Raw genomic sequence first — 9879 nt, 5'->3', positions numbered from 1 at the left:
ACTTTGTGTAGTAATTATCCATCAGTAACATAAACTGAACTCAACTGAACCTAATATGCTGTGTAGGTTATAGAGGATGACATTAAAGTTACATGGTTGATGTAGTGTCTTAAGATTTGTACAAACTGTTACCAAATTTAAAAAAAATGCACTTTGTATGAGTTCAGGGAAATTTAATATTGTTCTTAATCATTACAGATGCTCTTACAAAGAATATAGCAGTAGAAATATAAAATATAAATAACATATGGAATGAAAATAAGATATAAAGCAATTAGTACAAGAAATACTTTGAGCTACTGTATGTTCTGTACTGAAGCACAGAGAGTTGGTTAATGATTTAAATAATTCAGGTAGTATTTGTTTCATGTTAAGATGAAGTACTATCCAAAATAAACTGCTTCATTTTTCCTCACACAAAATCTGAGGCAATTTGATGTAGAATATCATTGTGCAAGTGAGTGAGAGAGCTGAAAATAGCATGATTACAATAAGGTTTATCTTCTTAACTTTGAATAGATGTTGATTACCTGAATACTGTACCTTTGTTGTCTGGGTAGTATTGTTGAATTTATAAATGTGCTCTTACACACAGATGAATACAGAAAAATAGATGAGAACAAACAAATTGATTTAATGAATGACTGCTATTTTCTCTCTTTCTTTGCCATCCTGAAGACCCCTCACTAAAAGTCCATGTTCTCCTGGATCCATGTCACATGCTCGAGCTTCTTCTGAATGACTTTTCAACAGTCGAAGTTCTGGTGAGAGAAGATGGCCAGCAGATAAGACGGCAGTACATGAAGGAGCTCCACAAGCTTCAGGAGGAGGAGGAGGGTTTGCACCTTGGAAGACTGTATTCATGCTTCAGCTGTTCAAATAAAAATAGATCTCCTCCAAACAACAATCAAACCATTTTCTTCCCATTTTAAAACCCTTTGTCCAGTTTAGATGGGAGAAGTTGATATTATGTGATATTGATCTGGGAAGACTACATTTCTAAATCATTTTTAACTGTGTTTTTATTCACAAGTTATTGATCTTATTTACTCTCCATGTATCTTGATTTAAGAATGGGGCTGTGTTTAAGGGCATATGACTCTGTTCCATCCCATTTTCAGAAATGAACTACATTAGTATTTGGTAAAAAAAAATGTCAAAAGAAGACAAAGTTGTGTAAAAGTAGACTTCCTTCCCTAAGCTATTGAGTTGAGCATTAATGCACATTTTAGTCTTGTCAAATCTAAAATGTATACTCATAAGTAGACATAAAGGAGTGCATTTATATAGAAATATTTATTTAATCTGAAAAACTACATTCAAAAAGCCTGTTTTTACAGCAGAGATTAACATGTTTACAGCTTGGTACAAAACAAACAAATAGGTCTGATTAGCTCATGTCTCGATCGACACACACTGTACGGGGGTCGTTTGATTTGATAAAGGATAAGAGTTATTCACAATAAGGTGTGTAGCTGACCAGCTTGACAGGCGGGTGCGGTGTAACGGTTTGTCAAGAGGCTTAAAACCCGCCTCAGCTCTCAGCCTGTGGGTGACATCACTCAGGCCATCCGGGGGAGACCTCCCTCGCAGCGAGCTGTTGAAGAGAAGCAACCGAAGTCAACCCCAGAAGAACCAACAAATACAGATGTTGTTGAGGCTCAGGTTTCTTCCTCTGTCTCTGCAGCTCTCTGGGCACCTCGACGGACAAGTCACCAATAATCCACACTGTGTCTACAGGAGAAATACAAAGGTGTTCAATTAATGCCTCAGACAAGACAAAATGTACAGTTAACTACATGTGACAGCTCAGGGTGTTTTTTTGTTATTAGCCTTATCTGCAGGAATAATATTGAACAAGGTAGCTGCAATAATAATAATACATGCCAGTCTTAAACACTATTTTTTCTAATACTTAAAGTTTTTGGTGTGAAGCTGACACTGTCCACAGACTCCATGACTTCACAGGGTTCTATAGAAAACAAATGTCTTATAATAAATACTAAATTATTTTTCAATTGTCATGTTCACTGTCATCGCTGTTGACATCAGTAAATATAAAACACAGACATTCCTCTTTTTGTTAGAACAGTAACATGAACTGTATGCTTTGTAATATTGATTTCTTCTGGATGTTTCATATTTATTTACAGTCTATGGATAAAACTTTGCTAATGTATTTCTCTGCTAACACTGACAAAGTCTAACTTCTCTGACAAATAACTAATAACCATAATTGTATATTTAAAAAAGTGTAGTTTTAAGACTTTAATTAAATATTTGGGTTGAAGATAATTCGTTGTAACTGTGTTGTAGAAAAGTTAAATGTTAACTTACTGTTTATAGAGTTTTCTCAGGACGAGGAATAGGGGATGATAGCAGCCTAGCTGTTAGCTATGCTGTGAAGTGGACTGCTAACGTCGATCTGAATGGGCGGAGCTAAGTCCCGCCGGTCCCGCCTTACTGCTGTTGCTCGGTTGATCCGAAGTTAGGTTGAGACTGCAAATCCAATATGGATGCAGCCCTCGAATGGACTCATTTGCTGCCTATGTAACAGACGGGTCAGGGTTCGTCCAGTAATATTTACAGTCTATGGTCTGCATAGGACCTCTAGTTTTGAGGGTGCTGTAGCGGTGTCATTTTTTTGTGAATAGAGTCTCAAGATTTCAGAATAACATCCACAGCTAGTGTTGTAGTTTGAAAGGTTAAATCATAACAGAAATACACAATCTGGACAGCAACAGGCACAAACCAATAGTTATCTAACCTCTGAATTTAGCCAGGTCATAAGGTCATGATCTGATACACGTACACACATACCCACCCACCCTTTCCTTGTAATAGACCAGTTGTCTGGCCAAGAAACTTCTAGTAAATGGTCTTTATATAGCACACATGTTGTAATTGCCCAGTGTGTTGATTACCAATAACAGGATGATTGGATGTTATAAAAGAACTGCTCCAAAAGAAATAAACAGATCCTCAATTCACAAGCCATAGTCTCTGTCTGATTGTTCAAGAGCATTTACTCTTCTACACTAGCAGCTGCAGCAAAATATAAAAACAAAGCCATAAGCAGCTTCTGTTTCAACATGAGACGTCGCTCCTCAATCGGTGCATTATCTGAGGGGGGGGGGGGGGGGGGGGGGGGGGGGGGGGATGTTTAACGGTTTCAACATTTTGTTACCACCCAACTCTAATATGACAGTTTTAATGCAAATGCCATTAAACCCTATTCTTCAAAAGGGTTGTATACCTGAACCAGACATTACTGGTTTCTGAGTTACTTGCAGAGGTTTAGGGTCAGACTGGGAAAAAAAACTCATCAAGAATTTAACCTCAAATGTTATTGGCATTAGCTGTAGGGGGCCATTTGTAGGTAAAGGTAGTTAAGGGTGCCCTGTTAAATTGATAATATAAATGCTCCATGTTTGTGGGTGGTTGTTGATTAATACACAAGAAGAATATAAACGGATTGATTTAAATAGATTAGTCATGTGTTATTTACCCCTTCGTGTGATTAATTAACACTGCAAATAAACATTAAAGGGCACATTATAAATGACCTCTTCATATAAGCCATGCTGGTGTGGGGACATAACAATGGCATGATCAGGTTCAAAGTAAATGGTAAATAGATACAAATTAGTAACCACTTTTATGGTCTTCTAGCCACTATTAGAGTCTTGAACTACAAGTCGGTAAGCTCCCACACACATACACTGAAGGCTGGTAGAGTCTGCCAACCTGCCAATCAAGATGTAATCAAACACATTCACAAACACTCACATCGATGGCTCCATCTGCGGGAGCAATTTGGGGCTGAGTATCTTGCACTGAGATACTTTGACATGCTAGAAAAAGAGGAGGCCAGGCTCACGTTTCCAATCTTCTGATCAGTACGGCAATTACTCCCCCCTCTACTCTCTACCTCAGCCACAGATGAAATACATATTCTGGCAAAACACAAAAGATGTATCATGAAACTTAGAAAATACAAAAGTGCTGGTCCATATCTCTTATTAGAATGGGTGGATTGTTATTACATTCAGGAGAATTAAAGCTCAAAATAATAACACTGAAGTTTGAGTTACATGTCGAGTCACTGGTGAAATCATCCAACTCACAACTGTGGAATAATAATCTGATAATATAAAGTTAATTTGGGCAATGCTTTTATTAGAGTATTAGGTTCCCATTTAGCTGGTCTGTGTGCTAGTTCACAGGCCCCCTCTTGAAGATTCAGGAAATGATCCACATTTGCATTTGGCTAGTTCTACATTATGCCACATAATGACAGTTGGTAGTGCAGAACAGAGCACTTAAATTCCCTTTAGAAAATGACTTTAAGCACAGCGCCATTTCTGCAGGAATGGCTGCTCCCTCATGCTTTAAAACCTCTAAATTGTCAAGATTCCTTTTGTAGGTAAAGTGTACTGAATCAACCTTTGCAATAGAATTAAAACTTTTCTCAAACCAGCAGGTGCTCTATCGCTTTTCTGTTTCCTGATATTTTCTTCCATCACTTTTCTTCTTCTAATTCTCCTACGGACACAGTGACTGATGGGCGATTCCCCTCTTCTCTCTCTGTCCTCGCTGCACACTCACATGCACAGTCATCGCTGTCATCACTTTCTCTTCCCTTAGCAGGCAGCTGATGACTGTTGGTGAACAGTGTACTATATTCACCGCACCAATTTAAGTCGCGCTGCAGCTCAAACCCCACAATGGCACTTTCTGTGGGGGGGAGGGCACGTAGGAGGGGATGATGGTGAATGTGTGTGTGGGTGTGTGTGTGCTTACATGCATTAATGTGCCTGCATTTGTGAGGATTGAGGACATCTCCTTGAATCCAGTTCCATCCAGACAAAATAAAAGAAATTCACTGACATGGGGGTTCGGCTGGCGGAAGGCGCTGACGAGCAGCGTGTTGTGCAGCATCTGTTTTTGATTTGGCAACATGGTAATCCACGCTGCTGGTGTGCGTCAGCCCAAAGATGCAGAATGAATCTACAGGAACCATGTTTTCTCCGTGTCAGTTAAACATACACTCATTTATTTTTTTGCCTGACTGAATTTTTTCGGCATGGTATGGAGGTTGCTTTGAATGTGTTGATTGAAGTGGTACTACTATAGTCGAAGGTAATGTTATGTGGGCACTGAATGAAAACCTCAAACCTATAATTTTCTTGCATGAAAAAGAGATTGTACTCCAGATATGTGACTTTTATGTTTTGATTACAGTTCTTGAACTACTCCTCCATTATTAACCTTTCTGGTTAAACTGTTGCTTTGCATATACTGTATGCCGCTGAGATGCTCCCAGCCATCCCTTTGCAGCAATGAATATACTAGTGAATACGGCTGTCTGTTCTCTGGAGAAAGCACCCACTGTTTCTCCCCGTCTCAGAGGAGGAGGTAAGGTGCTGCTGTGGGCTCTCTCATTCCTGCCACTGAATATAGAGCACTATAAAGCTATCTCTAAGGAATTAATACTCTTCAAGAACCAATTAATGGGCAGTAAACTGAGGCAAGTACATAGCTGAGAGACACAAGCATGACGCAAATTCCAGCACGTTCTTTGTACCTTGATTTCTAATTTAATGAATCATGCATTTAAATCGTAGGATTAATGTAGCACTTGAGGCTTTTAAATGTCAAATATAAGTAGGAAAAAAAACACATTTTGAAGGTCAGAGTAATCAGATAATGTAAGTAAAAATGTCCAAGTTGTAGGACTACAAGAGTGCTGTGAAAATGGAAATGCTGTCTAAAGCCCGTGGGACTTTGAGTGCGTGTAGCCCCAAGTGAAGGATATTGGTGAATATAAGATGGAGTTTAAGATCAACAGGCAGATAGGCGCAGTCATGCAGAGGCACGGCTATCTTCTTGAAGAAGGAGCTGAAGCATAAGCTTTTAATTTACCAGTCCATCTGTGTCATAAATGCACAATTATAGTCACAAGCTTTGACCAGCCAGCATGAGGCCATAGATGCATTAGCTTTAGGTCCCTCCTCAGGTTGTCCAGGTTCAGATATCTTAAAGTCCCTGTAAAACAAAAAAAAAAGGTTTTTTAGTTTTTTATACAAAAGAAGAATGTATTATTAACCACCAGGCCAAACGAAAAAAGTTACGTTTATAAAATTAAGTTTCAAAATCATTAAAAATGTACCTGTTCTCTCTCCTCTGGGATGCTGTTGGTGTGTCCATGGAAAGCGCTGAACCCACGCCCACTCGCGGAGAGACGTTCCCTTCTCAACTGTCAAAAATGTAAATTAACTGACAATGGAGGCCTCAGCTAACTCCTCTATCAGACCTGTCTGTCACAGAATGGTATTTTTTTCTCCACCATCTTTGTTTAGTCTAGTAATGTGTAATGGAAGCCTGTTTCTCAATAGCATAGCTAGCCAAATGAAATAAGCTTAGCTAACCACAATAAAATAATATGCAACTTTACCACTTTTTGCCTTGCATTTATTTATTAACCAGGCAGCCATCCTCACACTATAATTGCCTTTGATTTTTATTACTATTTGGTCAAGTTTAACATTTTTGTGATCAATAATAAGGGAAAACTAGAGTTCCATTTACAGCCTTCTGTTGTACCTGTTTTTTTTATTTACACAATAAAGGTAAAATAACCCCACCGTTATCAATATCACCTAGCTAATAAAAAAGGTCTATTGTCAGTTTAATCTACATACCTGCAGGTCCTCATGCTTGATGTGTGAACCGCTGATTTTCATAATTACAACACACAAGCTATGCAACCAGATATACTCAGTAGTATTGAGATTAATGTATATACTGTAGTTTAACACATAATTTTTACGATATCATAGTCACTGTTAATTAAACCATATTTGAACAGGTGCACCTGTGGAGAGTGCAGGATGATACCCACAGAGGTGGAAAGTGTGTGCTGCAAGCAGCTTAACGCCGTATGTAAAGACAAATAGTTTCCTTATACAAAATGATCATTCAAAGTATGAATACACAAGATGAATACTGGATCTTCAGAACTGAAACACCTTCTAACACATACTCCAACAGGTTCAGAATAAATGTCTGGAGCCTCCAGAGGAGCCACACTGCATGACTCTTCATCCAGGCCTTGAGCCTGTCTGCCTGAACCCCTACTCCCTGCAGAATGCTCTGAACATTTATCAGACAGACCATGGACCACTGGAGATGAAAGAGAGAGCTGTGTAAGTCTGAAAAAAACATTTTTATTTGGGAATGTCAAAATAACAGTTATGTTAGTCAAATTGAATGCATTTCTTAAAAATAAGCTGAGAGTTTTAGAAAACACAGAGTTGGTTTAGTGTTAGTTTAACTCAGTTTTGGTATTGTCAGGATCAATGCACAGCCAACAATTCGAATGTAAAGTGTCTCTGAGCTATAAATAAAACGCCTGCACTCATGTGGTGCCTACAGACAAATGTAAAAAATAATGTTTTACATTCACAAAAGTTCTGGACAGTACAAACACAAGTTAGTGAACATCCAAAAATGACTAAAGAATATACTCAGTAGAGAGCAGTCATCCACCTAGGTCAAATAAATCAGAAAAAAGCAAACAAAGAAAAAAAACAGATGTCCAGGCCAATCCATACAGCCAAATAGATTTCAGGCACGTTGCAGGTTGATCTATCTTTCATCTTCTAGGGATCATGATGTGCTGTATAAGACAGAGAAAATGAGAAAAGAAGACTATAAGACCACTTAACCCAAAATAAATCTTGATGAATATATAATCACATTACTTTTTTTATGTTTGTCATTGTAGGCGTGCTCGCTACCTGGCATCCTTCGTTTCCTGGTACTGGGGATACCTGGGAAAGCACAACCGGGTAGTGATACCTTCCTGCATTGTTGTCCGTATCCACCAGGAGTACCCTGATGAAGAGGAAGAGTACACCGGTTTTAGGCCTCCAATTTAAATGATTTCCAAGTTAATGTATTGTTATGTTTGGATATGTATTTTATATAAAGTGATTTCATTTATTTAATAAACTTTTAATACGTTCCTCCATTCCCTCTCTTTCTGTACAAATCCATTCCCACACATGTATGTTACTAACTTGGCTTCCTCCCGTCCTCATAGTTCTGGGTTCTCTAGTTGGTGTCCTCTCCCCTCCTCTCACTCTCAGCAGGTGTTATCAGGGCTGTGGAGTCTTGAGGAAGAGACATACGTGTAGAGGCACTTCTGGGTTACAGAGAGGAATGTTCCTTTAACAAACGTGTCAGCTTCACAGAGTCTGGAGCAGGTGGGGCAGATTTTAAAAAGCTCCATAAAAGACAACAAAGTAGTTGTCACAAAGTGCTAATATGTTACGTTCATACTTCAATTACATGGCAGAGAAATTTCAGTCATGACAGGCAAATTAAAAAATGACGAGGAATACATTAACCCATTAGTTCTTTTTTTTCAATATCTACAAATATCTAACAAACAAAGTGAACTAACTGTTCAGTGGTGGTGTCAACAAGTTCAGAAATACTGGGGAGGTAGGTGGTGTCATCAGGATCTGCAAAGTTGGAACTGTTGGAACGGAAACTCCAAGAGAGGTCATTTTGTAGGTGGGCTGTCAGGTGGTGCAGTTTTTCGCTTGAGTGGAGTAGATGAGAAGAGCGGAAGAACTCAGGATGCTGTGCTTCCCACAGCAACGCTCCTGTTGGCTACTGTAGCTTGAAAACCTGGAGAATACATGTGCAAATAACAATACAATTGTTTCTGTGCACTGTATACAGAGTTGCAGCTATGAAGTTAGAAAATAAATCTTGAAATTTTAGCTGCACTTTGACCATCAATGTTGCAAGATTTTGTACAGCCTGTATGGTCTTCTCTCTTGCATGAAAACATTAGTAAACTGTCTGTCAGTAAAATGTGTAAAATACTGTATTTATTCAGTCACCATTTTTTTTTTAGGTTTTTACCACAGCAGAAACATCAGCATGGTGCTCATAATATAACTGTGACAGACTCAACATGATGGATATTACAGATAATTTCTTCCTATGTGTTGTACTTATTCAAATCTTTTAAGAATATAATTTAAGCAGTGTTTTCTTTGATGTACATATAGTGCATATCTAGAAAGTTTGCCTTAACGTCATAGACATTCACAAAGAACAAATAAGACCTTTATATCTCAACATACCTGTAGTTTTTCTGTTGCCTAGTGTTCTCCAAGACAATTGTGTGGCTACTGTCCTCTTGCCCACAGAGAAATCTGTCCTCTCTGGTGACTTTCTGTGTGTTGTCTCACTGGCACCCCGTCTCTCTTGTTGTTGGAGGAGACTATGTGAAAACAGATAATAGTTTAATTTGCTTGCTAATGAAATATACTGTTACTGATAATACTGACACGTATAATAATCTCTAAACTGCAGTAAAATAACATGCAGTACTCAGTCAGAGAACCGCGTAAAGGCAGCCAGACACCGTGGCGGTTGCAGACGCGTTGTTTCAAGCCGTCTCTGTCTGGTTATTTAGTCACAGAAGGCATCATTTACAACATTAACAATAGCCGTGCTAAATCCGCGGCTGTTGCAGCGCGGTCATGTCACCTTCCACCAAAATAACATTACCCGTTGATATGGCCGATTATTATTATTATCTTACACACAGATGAAAGTTCTCTGTCATATTTGATTGGAGCTGGATGCTAACTTTAATCTTACACCACATATTCCCTCTCTCTCCCAACCAAGAAATGTGAGGCATCCCTTCACCTAATAATCATAAACTTGACCACATTAGATATGAAAATCATGCTAGGCTACACAATATAATCACCTTATATTATTTAACTTGCCAACACAAACTTTGATATAGATTAACTATTAACATACAGCAAAAAAGGGAAACTTACA

The 9879-nt window shown here is 38.5% G+C and overlaps 1 long non-coding RNA gene across 1 annotated transcript; it reads right to left on the bottom strand.

Annotated features, from left to right (window-relative positions):
* Positions 1-677: 677 nt before the first annotated feature.
* On the bottom strand, positions 678-2593 carry LOC132992452 (uncharacterized). Its single transcript, XR_009676337.1, has 2 exons — positions 2338-2593; positions 678-1734 (listed from the first exon to the last, which is right to left on the bottom strand). It is a non-coding gene; the product is annotated as an uncharacterized LOC132992452 (long non-coding RNA).
* Positions 2594-9879: the final 7286 nt, after the last annotated feature.

Source organism: Labrus mixtus, chromosome 17 (assembly GCF_963584025.1).
Source record: "Labrus mixtus chromosome 17, fLabMix1.1, whole genome shotgun sequence".
Lineage (NCBI taxonomy): Eukaryota > Metazoa > Chordata > Actinopteri > Labriformes > Labridae > Labrus > Labrus mixtus.
This window is presented reverse-complemented; position numbering and strand designations above follow the sequence as displayed.